This window comes from Podarcis melisellensis (assembly GCF_964234715.1).
Source record: "Podarcis melisellensis genome assembly, chromosome: 6".
In the NCBI taxonomy this organism is placed as follows: domain Eukaryota; kingdom Metazoa; phylum Chordata; class Lepidosauria; order Squamata; family Lacertidae; genus Podarcis; species Podarcis melisellensis.
Genome location: NC_138538.1, coordinates 74,426,554 through 74,445,627, shown reverse-complemented (window position 1 = coordinate 74,445,627; position 19,074 = coordinate 74,426,554). Strand labels below are relative to the sequence as shown.

The following is a 19,074-nucleotide window of genomic DNA, read 5'->3' as shown; positions in this document are numbered from 1 at the left end:
AGCACCATTACTTGGTGTGCTGCCACTATGCTTCAAAGAAAGATAGGCACCTTGAGAGGAAGTGCTGATGTGGAGTCAGGTGACCTGGAACAAGCTACTGTGATTTTATGACCTTCCCACACGCATGCCCTTGTCTGTCTGAACAACTGAGCCTCAAGTTCAACACTGCCTGCAGTCTTAGATTGCTGTCCAGGGCTTCCTGTCTCTGCATCCACCTCACCACACCCTTTATTGCTACCTGCTTCCCATCACTTTGGATTGATTCACACATGCATATACATAAGTTGATCTGGTTTATTTTTTTTAAAAAAAACTGATGATGCTCTAATGCCTGCATATTGCATGGGAAAATCTGTAGTGATGGGCAAACTGTCTTGTTCATTATTATCATCCTAATTGAGAAATAAGCTTCCAAGGAACCTCAGGGTTTCCCAAGTGCGATTTGCAAATCATCGGAGTACCATGATCTCCATTGTGATTTAGGATGAGTGAAATTCCACTCCAATTGCACTATACAACATCAATTTCCTTTACTTTTGGAGCAAGATTAATTTATGCTGCTGTATCTTCCGTTAGCTTTGATAACATACAGAGCAGATGATCCCAAAAGATATTGAACCCGAGGCAATGTCTTTTTAGATTTGTAATAATTACATGCAAAAGTTATTCAAGAGTGTGGCAATTAATGTTGATGAACTTTTATTAAATTCTGTTGTCGATTTGCAGAGATTAGTGGTGACATTTTTAAAGAAATACTTCCAAACTTGCAGTTCTTTGAAATCCCTTTATGATTTTTCCTGTACTAAATTTTTATCTAACCAAGAATAACTGGGCTATTTGTTGAATTAAGACTTAACAATAACATTTTCTAAAACTGATGCGAGTCACAGTGTGATGTCATAAACGAGCATACCTATCAAATTCATTCAGATGATGCACTTTTACCATGGAAAATACAAGAAAGAGGGCAATCCTTCTAATGTACAGATCTGCTCAGTCTTTGTCCATGCACAAAAATATGCCTCTCTTTGTCTGTATACTTTGTTCTGTTGGTTTTGTGTCTGCATGCAGCAATGAGCCACTGTGTGGGGGAAGGAAACCTGAACCACGTATTTGGGGAAACTCCTACCAATTCTGTATAAAAAGGTAAAGGTAAAGGACCCCTGGACGGTTAAGTCCAGTCAAAAGTGACTAAGAAGTTGCAGCGCTCATCTCGCTTTCAGGCCAAGGGAGCTGGTGTTTGTCCACAGACAGCTTTCCAGGTTATGTGGCCAGCATGACTAAACCACTTCTGGCACAATGGAACACTGATAGAAACCAGAGTACACATAAACACCGTTTACCTTCCTGCCACAGCAGTACCTATTTATCTACTTGCATTGGCGTACTTTCGAACTGCTAGGTTGGCAGGAGTTGGGACAGAGCAATGGGAACTCAGTTGTGGGGATTCAAACCGCTGACCTTCTGATCGGCAAGCCCAAGAGGCTCAGTAGTTTAGACCACAGCGCCACCCACCAATTCTGTATAACTCTGGATGTGTAGGGGTGGGCAAGGAAGATCCAGGTACCCTCATGCCTCTGAGCATGTCAGAGTTGACAGTTCTGGGCATTCGCCAGGGAAAAAGAGAAGTGCTATGTGATAATCTCTCTGGTCTGGGACCCAAAAGTTACCGTATTTTTTGCTCTATAAGACTCACTTTTCCCCTCCTAAAACGTAAGGGGAAATGTGTGTGTGTCTTATGGAGTGAATGCAGGCTGCGCAGCTATCCCAGAAGCCAGAACAGCAAGAGGGATAGCTGCTTTTGCTGCACAACGATCCCTCTTGCTCTTCTGGCTTCTGGGATTCAGAATATTTTTTTCTTGTTTTCCTCCTCCAAAAACTAGGTGTGTCTTGTGGTCTGGTGCGTCTTATAGAGCGAAAAATACGGTACTTTAGGTAGGCCAATGAGATTTTTGGCATCATTGAAAGACATTCAGAAACCAACATGCACACTATGGGTATCCAGAAAAATATAATGAACTACCCATCATTTCTGCTTCTTCTTGTTTTGGGGTTGCCATATTTTGAAGAGCAAAAAAGAGGACATATTTGCCGACTCCTACTTTTAACTATGGATCGCTATGACGACTCTAGCCATGAAAAAGAGGATGTGTCCTGGAAAACGAGGACCTATTATAAAAGGCTTGAAAAGGAATCAGGAAGTGCCTTCCCTAGATTGTGGGTGTGTCACTCTAGTCGTCTCCTTGTCTGCCTAGCTAGATCTGCTTCTCTAAATGTCAAATCATTTCTATGACATATTCATTGGCTAAAACCACAGGAAGGTAGAGCAGGCTGGTTGCCGACAAAATAAATAACCAGAAGAATGCAGGCACTTCTTGCCGCACGATTCAGGTTCCACAAGGGCTAGAGATTTACGTAAACAGAAGAAAAGATAGAAAGCTGGGAATCCAGGGAATATGCCTCCCTGTGGATGCCCATCTCTCTCTCTCTCATACACACAGTGTTACATCACAAACTTCTTTCAACACGCTCCTTAGGTTGGCCTTCAGGCATAGTGGGCTGCCATTCAAGAAACCCAAATCCAAACCTGACTCAGGCATGCAGAGCTAAATTGTGAGATTCTTTAGATTCTTGCCTTAATCCACAGGTGCATGGCAAGTTTGTTAAATTAACATTAATTATTTTCTATGTGAACCAAACTTCTGTTTTTATACTAAAATTTCATTCATTTTTGCCTACCTCCATGCACCACTGCAGCATTCCCCCTGCCTGAAAAGAAATTATGTTTGGGCTCAAATGGGCAAATTTCAGTAATTGAGCAACAGATTTGGAGGTTTGGAGTTCCCTGCTGGGACTTTCTCGCTGTTATCAGTGCTGGAGCAAGAAAGTATTCAAATAGTGGAAGGACTGAAGAATAACATGAATGAACGAAGAGATCACAAATAATTGCTTTGCTTCAAATTGTCCGTGATGGATGCTATGATACTAAGTGAGACTTTTAACAGTTTTGATACTTTAGCCAGTTGAAGAAAAATGATGTTTGAAATTCTGACTATGGAACTTAGCCTTTTTAGTTGTCTGTTTAGCTTACATTCAGCAACTCCATTCCCCTCCACCCTCATTCATCTAATCCCCAGGTAACACAAGCTTTAGATGGTGTTATTAGGAGCACTACAATCCAGCTACTTTTCCTTCCCCCAGTGTTGATGTAGCAGAACTATCCAGACATTTATAACTTCAGATATTGAATCCCATCGAGTTCTCTTTCATATCTCTTTGCTTTCACCCCTTGTGCATTTCTTTTATATTGAATGCATATGAAAATTAGATTGTTTCCCTCCTTCAGCTGTAGCTATATAGGGAAATGTTTAATGTTCATATCCCCCCCAAATAACATAGCTTTTGTAACATCGCTCTTACTATTTAGCTCCAGCTGAGCACTGGTGATGTCCTAAGCATTCCACACAGAACCAGGGGTGGGAAAACATTCAATTCATTTCACATTTAAAGGTGAACCTACATAATTCACAATTTCCAAAACAATGTGTGAACCGAAATACATTCATCCTTTGAAATCCACATTTTCTCTGAGATTTGCAATGCACAATTGATATGTGCAGAAATGGATATACTAGGGTAAAATTTGCATAAAATCCATATATTTATGACAGCAACGTACAAAAATTTGTTGCATTAGGCAAAATTGCTTTGTTAAAATATGTACATCAGAGAAATGTGTATATACAGAGAAATGTGGATGAGTTTTCACAAATACTTTTTTAAAAATCCGAGAAGATGTGGAAATGTGGAGAACTGAATTTAAGACTGGAAAAATGAGAAACTGAGAGAAACCGAAATAGACACCCATCCCTACACAGAACATACATGTAATGTGGCAGTGCTTCTCAGACAACCCACAGCTTGTATTTGGCAGAGAAGACTGAGGTAGTTCCAGGACAGGACAAATACATTTTGCAGCCTGAAGTGAAGGACAAACAAGATGGCTGCCCCCCGTTCCATGTACAGAAACCGACTGGACTGTAAACTAATTCTTCAGTGCTTGCACTCACACCTCTGTCATCCAACAGAGGGCTCTGGAGGATGCAGCCCAGAATTTGCCGCCTGAGACAGTCACCACATTATGCTTAATGGTAGGGCCGGGCTGGAGTAGTTCTTACTGAGGTGTTAAACCTTTGCAGGCTTTGTCACTTCAGTCTTAAGCTGAGGGATTACTTGACTGAATGGATTGGTTCCTATTCTTTAGTTCCATGCCAAAGTGTTTATTGGGGGTGGGAATAAAGGTATAAGTGTTCTTGTCAAAGAGCGGTAGACTTGTATCTTCACCAGTGGCACCATATTTCCTTTTCCTCCATTGGGAAGAGTCCAGAGAGGACCCAAAACCAAGGAGAATGCAGACAGAAATTCAAAGACTTGCATCTACCAGATGCCATTAAACAAGGTTTACGGTTACTACTTTATCATTTACAGTGGTACCTCGGGTTACAAACACCTTGGGTTACAAACACTTCGGGTTACAGACTCCGCTAACCCGGAAGTAGTTCCTCAGGTTAAGAACTTTACCTCAGGATGAGAACAGAAATCGTGCGGCGACGGCGGCAGCAGCAGTGGGAGGCCCCATTAGCTAAAGTGGTACCTCAGGTTAAGAACGGTTTCAGGTTAAGAACGGACCTCCGGAACAAATTAAGTTCGTAACCGGAGATACCACTGTATATCTGTCTGTCTGTCTGTCTTTCTGTTTATCATTTATTTTTAAAAGACCTTTGACTAAAAGCAATAGGTGCAACTTCATTCATGTACAAAAATAAGCACATTTCATAACTCTGGATAGAGACATTATTTTGTTGCCACCCACCAGCCCTTATGTTGAAAAACCAAGTGGACTTGTGAAGGCAAGAAGCAGTAACTGCCAAAGAAGTCAATTCCCCCTCACCCCCCCTAAAATGGACTCTAGGATAATGTGAGAAATGTAATAAATATCCTAGAATATCTATCTGCAAGGAATGAGAAACAAGCAATGTTGATGTTCGTGGATGCTGAAAAAGCATTTGATAATGTGGCATGGGATTTCATGTTGAAAAACATCGAGCAGAGAGAAATGGGAAATGACTTTTTTAACGGAATAAAAGCAATATACACGGAGCAAAAAGCGAAGCTGCTAGTGAACAACATGATAACAGAGGAGATAAAGATCTCTAAAGGTACTAGACAGGGATGCCCGTTGTCACCATTATTGTTTGTGCTGGTCCTGGAGGTGCTATTGGACTCAATAAGGAAAAAGGAAAGTATAAAGGGGGTGACAATAGGCCGAAACCAATACAAAATTAAAGCCTTTGCTGACGACATAGTTTTGATGGCGGAAGACCCGTTGGAGACTGCAGCGGAGATATTGGAAGAAATTGAAAAATTTGGGGAGGTGGCAGGTTTTATAATAAACAGGAAAAAAACCAAAATTATAGCTAAAAATATGGAAAAAATAACAATGGAGGCATTGCAGCAACAAACAGGTATTGAAATTGTTAAAAAAGTTAAATACTTGGGAATATGGCTATCCCCAAAAAACATCGATCTGTTCCAAAACAATTATACCCCGGTGTGGAACGGAATTAAGAAGGACCTGGAAGTGTGGAATAGGCTAAAGTTATCTCTCTGGGGGAGAATCTCTATGATCAAGATGTCAGTGCTGCCAAAGATGCTGTTTTTATTCCAGATGTTACCAATACTAAAAGGAGTGGCGATTTTTAAGGAATGGCAAAGGACGATTTCCAGATACATATGGCAGGGCAAAAAGCCGAGAATCAAGTATAAATTACTGACAGATGCAAGGGAAAGGGGAGGCTTTGCCCTGCCGGATCTGAAGCTATACTACGAAGCATCGTGCCTTTGCTGGTTAAAAGAATGGATTAAACTTAAAAATATAAAACTCTTGGATTTGGAAGGATTTGACAACAGATTTGGATGGCACGCATACCTTTGGAAAGAAAAGAAGAAGGGATACAAAACTTTTGAAAATCACATCTTCCGGAAATCGCTATGGGAAGTTTGGGACAGATATAAAAACATATTGGAAGGGGGGGTGCCACATTGGCTATCACCACTAGAGGTTATGGGGGTCAAAAAAGTTAATATGAGAAGCGATTGGATTACCTATGGAGACTTAGTAGAGAAAGAAGGAGGAAAGTGGAGATTAAAACCATATGAACAAGTCAAAGAGCATGTTTTTGATTGGCTGCACTACCATCAAATAAATGAAATGTTCAAAAGGGATGTGAAAGAAAAGGGGTATAAAGAAAAAGATTCGAGATACCAAACAGAGATAGTGAACAGCGACTCCAAAACAATTTCCAAAATGTACAAAATCTTGCTGGAATGGCACACAATAGATGAGGAAGTGAAAGTAGTAATGATTCAGTGGGCCAAAGATTTAGGATACAATATAGACTTCGACGACTGGCAGAAAATATGGAATGAGAATTTGAAATTTACGGCATGTACCACACTAAAAGAAAATGTAATGAAGATGGTTTACAGGTGGTACATGACACCAGCAAAATTGGCAAAAATGTATAAAACCTGTAACAAATGCTGGAGGTGTAAGGAGAAGGAGGGTACGTTCATACATATGTGGTGGGACTGTAAAAAAGTAAGGGGGTTCTGGGAAGCTATATACAACGAACTAAAGAAAATACTAAAATACAGTTTTGCTAAAAAACCAGAAACCTTCCTTCTAGGCATAACAAGAACGGATATAAGTAGGAGAGATCTTAAACTGTTTCAATATGCTACTGTCGCAGCAAGGACACTGCTAGCACAAAGGTGGAAACAAGAAACGGTTCCGACTTTAGAGGAATGGAGGTCAAAACTAATAGATTACGCAGAGTTAGACAAATTAACGGGGAAAATTAGATACAAAAAGGACCAGAATTTTATTGAGGACTGGGGGAAATTTACAGAGTATTTGGAAAGTATATGTGAGGATAGTACAACGCTAGCGTGTTTTAAAGAGGCTTTGTGAAAGTAGAAGGAGTATTGTCAAAAGGCAAGCAAAGATAGAAACATAATACTTAATGGCAATATAAAATTAAGGAATGTGAAGAGAGGATTGGAAATACGAAAGATTGTCAGAAAGGTTGGGGGAGGTCCAAGTAAGGCTAAATATGTGATATATAAATGGATTTGTTTATTGCTTTTTATGGAAAACTTTAATAAAAATTTATATATTAAAAGGATTGCCATATTTTGAAGAGCAAAAAAGAGGACACATTTGCTGACTACTGCTTTTAACTATGGATGGCTATGACGACTCTCATTTTACATACCGATGCAAAAGAGGACGTGTCCTGCGAAAAGAGGACACATGACATCCCCAATTAGCCTTCCAAAAAGTTATAACACTGTTTTTGCCAGTAGAGCATCTATAGTTACTATGGTGTCTTAATGAACAATATGGAATTGCAGTCAGTTAACCGGAACTGGCGAGGATTTTTTTCCTCCATCTATGGGACCTTTAAAAATAAATAAATGGTTGTGATGTAAGTAGCGAAGGAGATAGGGTAACTTCTGCTGCCACAGCTCTCATAGCATTTGAACGCTGCTGTGACCTGCCGTTCAGGGGTGTGAGAGGCTCAAACAAACTTCCCCCCCTCCACAGAAGGGTTGTTTTGTGTCTTCCGTTTGTGGGAATGTAAGGCAGAACTCATCATAATAATAGGTGTGCAGCAAAGGTTCATAATAGGCTCATGTTTGTGCTGTTTCTTGCTTTGACTTAAGCCACGCTGAACATTATTCCGAAGTGCTTCCCTCCCTGCCTCCCCCACCTCTACCCCCTGGTATTATTCAGTGGGTAATTATTAGACTTCATGCATAAAATGAATGTGACAGTCCAGACAGATGTATATTGTTGGCTGTGTCTCTCTCCTACTCCCCCCTCGGAGTGACAGCGGCTGAAATTTGCAATGATTACCATGACAAAGGCCAGCGTTTTCAATGTCCTGGAGGTCGCATTCTGACTGTGACATGCCAGCAGCAGCGGTTCATGCAGGCCACAGCGAGCGCACAAGCAGAATTTGCCTTTTTAATGCAGTCTCTCTAGGGTACTTGGTTTCACAATTGCCATTGGTTTTTGCAAGCTGCCAGGGTCTGTGGGGTGGGTTTGTATTGAAAAGGAGCAGACCAGCAGTACTCCTGGCTTCCACTAGGGGCTGCTGTTGAACTTCCGAAGCAAGCACCTTTAAAAATAATAATAATATATTTTTTAAAAAAATTAGAAGAACAAACTGACAGATCATTCTGGTGTCGATCAAGCCTTTCTGATGCAATACATGAAATCTTTTGGATGTACCAGTAATAAATACTTCCTTCAGAAATCTTCATACCCTGTATAGCTGTATGTCATACCCCAAGGAAAAGGAATACTAAGATATTACCGGCAGTGTCTAATTTTTGCTTGAAAACTATGGCGGGCAGGGAAGTGTGTCAGGGTTATTTCCCCATGAATAAAGTTTATCTTTCCCAAACAAATGAATGCAGGCTTTTAATTAATTTCAAAGTGCCTCCCATGACGTCTTTTTAAAAAGTCTAAGGCACTAATCCTGTGACTTAAACTTGCATGATAAAGCCGACAAGCTGTTTTTAAAGGCTTAGCCCATGTTCGGTCTTATCTATAATCTGCACCTTATTGTGTTTACAGGAGAGAAATAACGCCAGTCCTTATTCTTCCCCCCTTCTTTATTTATTTCTTAAAAAGCCTCCCTCAATATGATTTAATCTTGGGTATATATTAAAGATTGCTACCTGGCTTGTGAAGGTGTTTTTTTGTGTGTGACTTTACTGCTGCTTAGTTATAAAAGGCATGCAATGGCTTTGACTTTGGCGTGTGTGTGTGTGTGCGTTTTAAAGTTTGGGCTTTCAAAACGCCACTGTGAAATTAATTATAATGACACTACTGAAGACAGCTTGCACTTTGTAACTCGAAGTGAACAGAAAGTGCCTGTACGATGGTGAACAATGTAATACAGTAATATTAAAGATAACTTGACACCAATTATTTTTGACTGCTTCTTCTTCATCTTCTTCCTCCTCCTCCTCCTCTTCCTCCTCCTCCTCTTCTTCCTTCAGCTCTGCATCTAGGGCTTTATAACGTATGAAGAATATTTTACAAATCCGAGAGATCTGAGCCCATTGGATAAGGTTAACTGCCAGCAAGGAAAAAACATGGTGTGTATTTCATTCGAATGACTATAGAAAATCAATCTGTAGCAACTCAAAATACCGTTTCATTTTATTGAAAATAAAGCCGCGCTCATTACCAAGTGTGACTTGGATATGTTTAATACAGAGGTGTTTTTTAAAAGAACAACAAACACGTAATAGTTAATATTATTGCCACAGCTGCTACTAGCAAGCAACACACATGCCCACAGAATATCTGAGTAATGGCACTCTACAAACTGTGCGACTTTCCCTTTTCTTAAGCTTTGTTATTTCCTCGGGAGCGGTTGCAAAGAGGTCAGTTAATTGTAAGCTCTGACAATGTTTGGGCTCATGACAAGAGCTATCTCTTAATTGTATACTAAGCTGCTGGAGCACTGCAAAGGCTCTCTTTAAAGAATCTTAATAATGAGAGTGTTAATGGGCTGCAGCATTTAATTTACAGTACTGGCGGGGAACCTCTGGGCCCTGGGCCTCATTAGACTCGGAAGACTCCCAAGGGTGGCTTTTTTTTGAGGGGGGGGGGTGAACCACATTCACCTGATGTAAATTTTTACAGGAGCCATTTGTAGTGAAGGGATTGTTTACCTTCTCAATTTTGGAAACGTACAGAATATGGTCCTTTCTCCCCACCCCACTGATTTATTGATTGTATCTGCAGGTTGGGAATCCCCTCAAATCTGCTAAATACGTAGCGATCTGGGAATTTCACTCCCACAAATACGGAATCCCCTTTGAGGAAGAAGTATGTGTAGCCACATGGGATTCGTCATTTTGCTTAGGAAGCTACAGAGTAGGCCCCGCTCAGGCAGTATCGATGGTGGCATGAGCTAGGTGTGAAGAACAAACCCACTTAGATGCTGCTGCCTGTCATTTTTCATATCTGTGGCTTCTCAGAATACAGAAGTTCTCCCCTCAGCACTGGATTTAGGGTGGTGCCAAATTTTGTCCTTGCTGAGGGCACCCCTGATCCCCTCATAAGAAGTTAAGGAAACATATGGTACCTCGGAAGATTGTGTATTCACAGGGAACCCCAGTAGAGGGGTATAGATGGAAGTCTGTCCAAAAGCCAAGGTGTATAGCTGCCTTCAGTGGCTTGGGAGTGCGATCCGAGTGTGATGCAGATGACTAATTATCCTAGGCTCAACCCTGTTCATTCCAGGGAGGCTGAGAGGAATTACATGCAATGCCAAGCCAAATCCTACTTACCTCTGGAATCCATGAAGTTGTGGCCAATTTTAAAACCCCATAACATTGTCTTGTCCAGTTTGTTACTAGAAAAGCCTTGCTCCCTGGGTAGGGGTCCCTGTGGGTGTAAAATATGGATATGTTCAGCACTTCCTCAGATGTGGGGGGACCTGCGGCTCCCCGGATATTGGTGGACTCCACCAGCCCCAACCAGAAGGGCCAAAAGTCAGGGATGATGGGAGCTGGGAATCCAGAAACAGTTCCGGAATCCAGAAGCAGGAATGAAGAGGACTGTTTGTGCAGCCCTAAAAAGGTAAAGGTAAAGGACCCCTGACAGTTAAGTCCAGTCTTGTGGCGCTCATCTCGCTTTACTGGCTGAGGGAGCTGACATTTGTCCGCAGACAGTTTTTCCGGGTCATGTGGCCAGCATGACTAAGCCACTTTTGGCAAACCAGAGCAGTGCACAGAAACAACATTTACCTTCCTGCCGGAGTGGTCCCTATTTATCTACTTGCACTTTGACGTTCTTTCGAACTGCTAGGTTGGCAGGAGCAGGGAGTGAGCAACAGGAGCTCACCCCGTCGCGGGGATTTGAACCGCTGACCTTCCAATTGGCAAGCCCAAGAAGCTCAGTGGTTTACACCACAGTGCCACCTGCATCCCATTTTTAATTTGCATCTGAGTGATGATGTATCAACAGTTACAGATGCTTCAGGTTACAGATGCTTCAGGTTACAGACTCCGCTAACCCAGAAATAGTACCTCAGGTTAAGAATTTTGCTTCAGGATGAGAACAGAAATCGCACGACGGCAGCATGGTGGCAGCAGGAGGTACCATTAGCTAAAGTGGTACCTCAGGTTAAGAACAGTTTCAGGTTAAGAATGGACCTCCAGAACGAATTAAGTTTTTAACCCGAGGTACCACTGTATGCATATTCTTTGCTTTGAAATAATTACTCCGCTTAGTCTTCCTTTGTGCTTTCTTTCTTAGCACCTCAAATGCTTTAGCCCAAATCTGATGGCGGGCTGGTTTGCACATGCATGCTTATCAACTTGTGCTCCTCATATGTGGATGAGTCACCCCAAATGGGCTAGCCTTTCCCAACATGGCACCTCTGAGGAAAATCTGGAGGTGGCGATGAGAGAAAGGGCCTTCTCTGTAGCAGCCTTCCCCATTATGGAATGCACTCCCAAGGGAGGCCAGCCTGACCCAAACCTTGTTATCATTTTGGTGCCAGGAAAACACATTTTGGTTTTCCTGGACATTTGGGTGCTACAAGTGATATGATATTATATTGTTAAATGTGTTCTGCATACGCTTCCGTGATTTTTTCACAATATTTTCTCTTCTTGGTAATAAATGACTTTGGGATTTTAAAAGTGAGAAGTGAAACATAAATTTTATAATCCTAAAGCAGACTTCGCATTGCAGGGAGAACGGTCAGATCTTCTCGTGGCACCTCAAACCTCAGTGCTTTTCAAGCGGAGTCAGTTTGCAGCTGCAAGTCATGAGCTGTTCAGTAATCAAACCATGTATCACACGTGAAACTGACCATTATAGTAAAGCAATGGAGACATCTAGAAAGCTAGATGCTGCTAGATCAGCAACACTAAGAGGAGAGTCAAGTAACCAGTGTGCAGTTGTCAGGCTCTAAAGAACTTTGCTGCACAATAGACAATTTATCTGAATTCGCAACATTAAATGGGAAGTAAACCCAAGGTTAAGTGTTTGTGCTGACATTGCCATTAAACCTCATTTTGCCTTCAAACAAGAAATCTCTGCTTTTTCATGTGCTTTCATGGGGTTGAACAAACTTTGCAGATTATTTTATTTTATTTTTTAAAAAACCATTCTGCTCTTGTGCTACTTCTCTTCATGCAATTAGCAGAGCCTCAAACTAGAAACTAAACTTTGGCTCGGTTAGAGGGAAGGTTAAATACAGAAAAATGATAACAAAAATAGCGTAAAAGTTTCCTTTTCCAATGATGATCAGCAGCAACAACTGGAGTTGTTATGATAGATTTTGACGAGGGAAAAAACGTGAATTATTTTTAGAACTCATTCGGAGAACGAAATGTTGTATAACAGCTTCTGTAACAGGGCAGGAGTGCTGCTGCCTGAAGACAGAGGTATGCTGATCCCACACATCATAAACAACATTATAATGGTGTGTGGTTTATAGGGAAGGAACGAGTTAGGTGGGTAGGGATAAACTGGCAAGGCTGTGGATTTAGGTGTACTTCTCAGTTCCTACCTCACTTGTAACTTTGCAATGAAAGATTCAGAAATTGGAGCCAATTACCATAATATGTGGTGGTTTGGTGGGAGCATGTTCAACATCAGACAGTTAAAAGGTTTTATTGCTATTAGGAGGTTGTTAATGCTCTTGATAATGTCTCCGGTTGCTTTGTAATGTCTCTTGTTGAAGTATAGAATTCTTTTTATCTTATTACATTATGCAGAAACTTAAATTCAAAAGATATTTGCAGGAACATTTAAAAGAGTGCATCAATCAGTTTCAAAGAAGGGAAAATGTTCTTAGAATAGCTTATAAAAGGATAACTGTCAGTTTCCTTTTGGATGAACAAAGGAACCAATGTTAAAAAAAGGGAGAGAGCACTTTATTGTAAAAGCACAGTGTGCAATTCAATCAATATTCCATATAAATATAAAGGAGAAGAAAGTTCATAATTATCCAATGACTTAAATGTAATTTATGTAATTCTTGCAGAAACAGCAAGGCAGAAAGGAAGAAATCTTCTTACCAACAGTATTCTTTGCCCTTGATGGAATTGGCAGTAAGCGATAACTTATATCTTTCTAATAATGACTTGAATAAATAACACACAGTTATGATTTGTAATAATATCAGTGACGAATGTAACAGTCTTCGCCAAACTATGACGGAACCCCCCCACCATATTCATCACCATCTCCTTATTCCACCATTAAAACTTACTCTCTCTTTCATTTTCCCAGCTGTTACCTTCTGACAGTGCAAGTGTGTATTTAATCCCTGGAATACGAGGGCCTAAATCCATGACAAAATTAGGGCCAAACCACAATTTGTTGTTGCATTTAATGGGCAGTTGCTGTTTTTTAAATGCAAATAGCATCTGGGGTGGGGTGGCTGAAAACGATTAAAATTGCAGTGGGCACAGAGTGGAATTTTAACACTTTTCTCCCCCTGCTACACTCCTCAAGGGGTATATTTCCTTTGGGATAGTGTGGGTGAAGAATCCACATTTGGCTTCTATTTTTGCACTAGGGCATCAGATCACTAGAATCTGCTCCAGTTGCACAAACCTAAAATTCTGGGACGTGCTGAGATCCCTTCTGCAAAATACTAAAAGTCTGGAGTGCCGATACTGCTTTTTAAAGCCCATCAGCTTCAAAAGAATATATCTGAGCACAGCAAGGGAAGCTGTGTAAAGAAACCAAGCCCAGAACCCTTTTGGGGTATGGACCTAATTTCCAAGATCTTTAGCTCCCAATCTAGGTGCTTGAATTAAGGTTGTCTGCTTGACTCCAGTCTATGATGGATTGGGAAGCTACCAAAAATCTAGCCTTTGAGAGTACATTGGCAGCAGTCTCTATCCCAATTCATGAAAGCACTTCCATGTCCACACAATGCAAGGACAACATTTCCATCCAGTGGCACATGGGGTGCCACTCTAGAAGTCCTGACCCAGAAGTGTGGCGTTTCAGGGTGAGAGGCTTCTCCTTGAATACTTGCATGTACAAGTAGAATTTGCTATATTGATTTGACCCTGCAGCAACTCAAATGTATTGCGTGAATAAGGGGAAATTGATGCTCTGAACTGACCCTCAAAACATTATATGATGGGGAAGTTACTGCTGGTGTCAAATTTCTTTTGAGTTGCATACACAGCCAACATAAACACAGTGAAGTGAAGATTACACACTAATGTTTGATGGAATGTGCCCAGAGTATTTTGGGTTTTTTGTTTAAATGCATTCTGCTACAAAATATTTTGCTACTTTTCTCTAAAAAACACACACATTTTGGGCACACTTCCACCAAGTTATGCACTTTAAAATCCCATGAGATCCCACAGGAAAGAACAAAGCATGTGGTTTAATTTGCTATAAAAACCAATGGGACTTTTAAAAAAGTCTTTAACTTTGGCAGGATTGTGTTTGGAGGCTGTATGCATGTGTTTTTTAAAAGCCCTGCAAAAGCAAATTATACGTTTTGACATTTCCCCACCAACTTAATTTTGGTGAAGATTTTTACTGCATATCTGTGATTTCTATCTCTTTTTACACTGTAATAATTTCTGTTCCTAAGCCTTGATTTCCATTAAATCTAATAGGATATTTGTTGAAATGAACATTCAAATATTCACATGTGGATTTTAGACTCTCTCTCTCTCTCACACACACACACCCACTCACACACCCACCCCAAAACAAATTCTACACTCCCCTCCCCTTAAGCGCAGGTAGAACATGTAGTTGAAATACCAAGGGATTTCCTTTAAAATGTTTTCCTTTTTTTTGCAAACAATGTTTTTTTTGCAATCCAGCCATATATAAACACTTTAAATGAAAGAGTTAAGCACACACTTAAAGATCTCCCTGTGGGATTTTAATAGGCTTAACCTGGCTGAGTTCTGCCCTAAACCAATGTGTAATTGTGTGTGTGTGTGTGCGCGCATTTAAAAAAACCCAATATTTTTTCCTAACAGGTTTTGCACATTTTAAAAACAAAAATCACTAGTTAATGTTTCTAGTTAATAGCATTTCATGTGTCATAACTCTGATGGTTAGCTTTCTTGCAACAAATGCGTTTGTTCATGTTTAAAGTATAGTTCTCTCATGTTTGTTTTTTATTTTTCCCAGTAGGATGACCAACAATCCTATGAAATATAATAGAATGCAGGCAGCCCAATCCTATACATGTCTACTCGGAAGTAATTCGCACTGAATTCCCTGGCACTTACTCCAGGTGTGCGCAGAATTGCAGCTGCGGTAATTTTACTTAACTATCTTCATTTCACTTTCTCCTCTGCAGCCTGCATGCAGATTTCTGATCTCTGTTGTCTTTAAACAGGTACAATTGCCCCACACCCCTCAGAGGAATCGTGAAGTGATTTCCTTAAAAAAAAAAAGCTTCATAAGTTATTGATACTCCCCTCCCCCCCAGAAAGCAATAATTCACAGGCCGTAAGTTCATGAATTGTACACATCTGTACAGATTCAGAAAATAAAGGTAGTTACCATAGCAACGGCCACATAGTATGGAACATGCTTGTGAAATTCAGAGCTTCATATTAAGGGCACCCGTCTGTTACATGCCCTCTCTTGCTCACATTACATGAATTTGTGCCTTGCTACAGTGTTTTTCTATGCAGTGTTTTTAGCATTTGTGTGTATCTTTAATTATAGCTTTTCCTCTGCCTTCCTTTGTTCTAAATTACACTCCTATCGCTTGGATTTTGTATTGTGTAATTTTAAAATCAAAAGCATATAATCACAGAGCTTTAATGATGATGAAAGAATGCAGACAGCCCTGGAAAGACCTTGCACTCTTGCAACTGGAATCTGACTGAGCTCCCCCTGTGAAAAGCATCCGTTCCTCTCTGCTCCTCTCATCTGATTGAAAGCTTTCATTCCCAGCTATGTCCTGGCTTCCTGTCCTGCCCTGTACTTCTCGTTGAAAAGGGGTAGGAGAAGCGGCGGGGATAAACAGCTTGGCCGTTCTCAGCAAATGCACATCTCTTGGGGGAACAGATGCCATTGCATAAAGGACTGAGAACCGATCATTGTTCCTTTCTCGTTAATACTTGTGGCATTTGCTGCATAATGATGACAATAGAATCATGGAATCTTAGAGTTGGAAGGGACCCCAAGGCGCATCTAGTCCAACCCCCTGCAATACAGGAATCTCAGCTAAAGCATCCATGACAGATGGCCTCTGTTTAAAAACCTCCAAGGAAGGAGAGTCCACCATCTCTCATGGGACTCTGTTCCACTGCTGAACAGCTCTTACTGTCAGAAAGTTCTTCCAAATGTTTAGTCAGAATCTCCTTTCTTGCAACTTGGAGCCATCGGTTCGAGTCCTACCCTCCAGAGCAGGAGAAAACAAGCATGCCCCCTTCTCCATGAGACAGCCCTTAAGATATTTGAAGATGGCTATCATATCTAGACAGCATCTTAAAAAGCAGAGACATCACCTTGCCAACAAAGGTCCGTATAGTAAAAGCTATGGTTTTCCCAGTAGTGATGTATGGAAGTGAGAGCTGGACCATAAAGAAGGCTGATCGCCGAAGAATTGATGCTTTTGAATTATGGTGCTGGAGGAGACTCTTGAGAGTCCCGCGGACTGCAAGAAGATCAAACCTCTCCATTCTTAAGGAAATCAGCCCTGAGTGCTCATTGGAAGGACAGATCCTGAAGCTGAGACTCCAATACTTTGGCCACCTCATGAGAGGAGAAGACTCCCTGGAAAAGACCCTGATGTTGGAAAAGATGGAGGGCACAAGCTAGAAGGGGACAACAGAGGATGAGATGGCTGGACAGTGTTCTCGAGCTACCAGCATGAGTTTGACCAAACTGCGGGAGGCAGTGGAAAACAGGAATGCCTGGCGTGCTCTGGTCCATGGGGTCACGAATAGTCAGACACGACTAAACGACTAAACAACAACAACAAATCCTATCTCCTCTCAGTTTCCTCTTTTCCAGGCTAAACATACTCAGCTCAAAACTCAAAGTTTTGTTTCCAAACCGTTCCTCATAAGGCTTGTTTTCCAGACCCTTGATCATCTTGGTTGCCCTCCTTTGCACATGTTCCAGCTTGTCAACATCCTTCTTAAATTGTGGTGCCCAGAACTGGACATTGTATTCCAAGTGTGGCCTGACTTAGACAGAATAGAGTGGTACTATTACTTCCCTTGATCTGGATACTCTACTTCTGTTGTTGCAGCCTAGAAAAGCATTAGCTTTTTTGTTGTTGCTGCATTACACTGTTGACTCATGTGAAGCTTGTGGTCCACCAGGACCTCTTGATCCTTTTCACTTGTACTGCTAGTAAGCCAAATGTCCCTCACCCTATATTTGGGCATCTGGTTCTTCCAGCCTAAGTGCAGAACCTTACATTTGTCCCTACCGAAATACATTTTGTTAGCTTGCACCCAGTTCTCCAATCTGTTAAGGTTATTTGAATTCTGATTCTGTTTTCTGCAGCATTAGCTACCCCTCCCAGTCTGGTGTCATCTGCAAATTGGATAAGCATCCCCTCAGTTCCTTCATCCAAGTCATTTATAAAGACGTTGAACAACAATGGGCCCAGGACAGAACTTTGTGGCACCCCATTTTTTTCCAGGATGAAGAGGAACCATTAATGAGTGCTCTTTGGGTTTGGTCAGTCAACCAGCCACAATTCACCTACCTCATTCAACCCACATTTTTCCAGCTACCTAACAAGAGTATAATGGGGTACTTTGTCAAAAGCCTTACTGAAATCAAGATACACTATGTCCACAGCATTTCCCTGATCCACCAAGTTTGTAACTCCATCAGAAAAATAAGTTAGATTGGTCTGGCATGACTTATTTTTGAGAAACCCATGCTGGGTCTTAGTAATCATGCATGCTTTTCTAAATGCTTACAAACCGACTGTTGAATTATCTGTTCTAGGACATTCCCTAGCATCGATGTCAAGCTCACCAGTCAGTAGTTATCTGGGTCTTCCTTTTCCCCATTTTTGGAGGGGGACAATATTTGCCTGCCTCTAGTCTGTAGAGACCTCACCTGTTCTCCAAGAATTCTCCAAGATAACAGACAAAGGCTCTGAAATTACACCAACAAGCTCCTTTAGCACCCTTGGATATTGATCATCAGGCTTTGGAGATTTGAATTCATTTAAAGTAGCTGGGTATTCCCTTACTACCTCTTTTCCTATCTTGGGCTGCAGATCCCTCCTTACATCAATTAATCTCTTATCACCAGGTTGGGTATCACTTTCTTTTTGGGTGAAGACAGAGGCAAAGTAGGTGTTGAGTAGTTCCGCCTTTTCTCTGTCACCCAAGAGCATTTCTCCATGTTCACCATACAGAGAACATACCACTTGCTTATTCTTCCTCTTACTTCGAACATAGCCGAAGAAACCCCATTCATTATTGTTCATTGGTTCTAGTTAATTTCCTCCCAGATCCGGTTATGCCACTAGCCTTGAGGGAAAGGAGCACAAGTCTCCCATATATTTAACCATTTTATAAAAGAGGGAATTTCCAGCAGGTTCTGTTTGACATGGAATCCATGCTGGCTGAGTCTCTGCCATTGTTTGCTAGTAAAGTTAATATTCTCCATCTAAAGATTCCTACCACCTGAAGAAGAACTCTAAAGATTAGACCTAAAAGGCACTCGGAGCCTGTCAGAGATTAAAAAGGTCAAAGAAGGAGTTCTAGAAAATAATGAAGTGTTTACATGGAGTCTCCTAGTTTTACATGCAGCAGGGTGACACAGAAAGCAGGAAATGCTTGTAATTGGCCTACAGAAAAGACTCTCCTGTTCCCTCTGACCTGTAACATCATCTTTTTTCATAGCTCTTCTCACCTCTAAATTAATATCTGCCACAATAGACTGATCCTCTCATATGGCTTTCTCTCATTTTGTATTTTGCTAAGCTAATC

The 19,074-nt window shown here is 41.1% G+C and overlaps 1 long non-coding RNA gene across 1 annotated transcript in view; it reads left to right on the top strand.

Moving 5' to 3' along the window:
- Nucleotides 1-9,171: 9,171 nt before the first annotated feature.
- The window catches only part of LOC309371554, a 28,091-nt gene continuing 18,188 nt past the window's right edge, over nt 9,172-19,074 (top strand). The window contains exons 1-2 of the long non-coding RNA XR_014169191.1: nt 9,172-9,234; nt 13,149-13,215. This is a non-coding gene — a long non-coding RNA (uncharacterized lncRNA). The remainder of the gene's footprint in view (nt 9,235-13,148; nt 13,216-19,074) is intronic.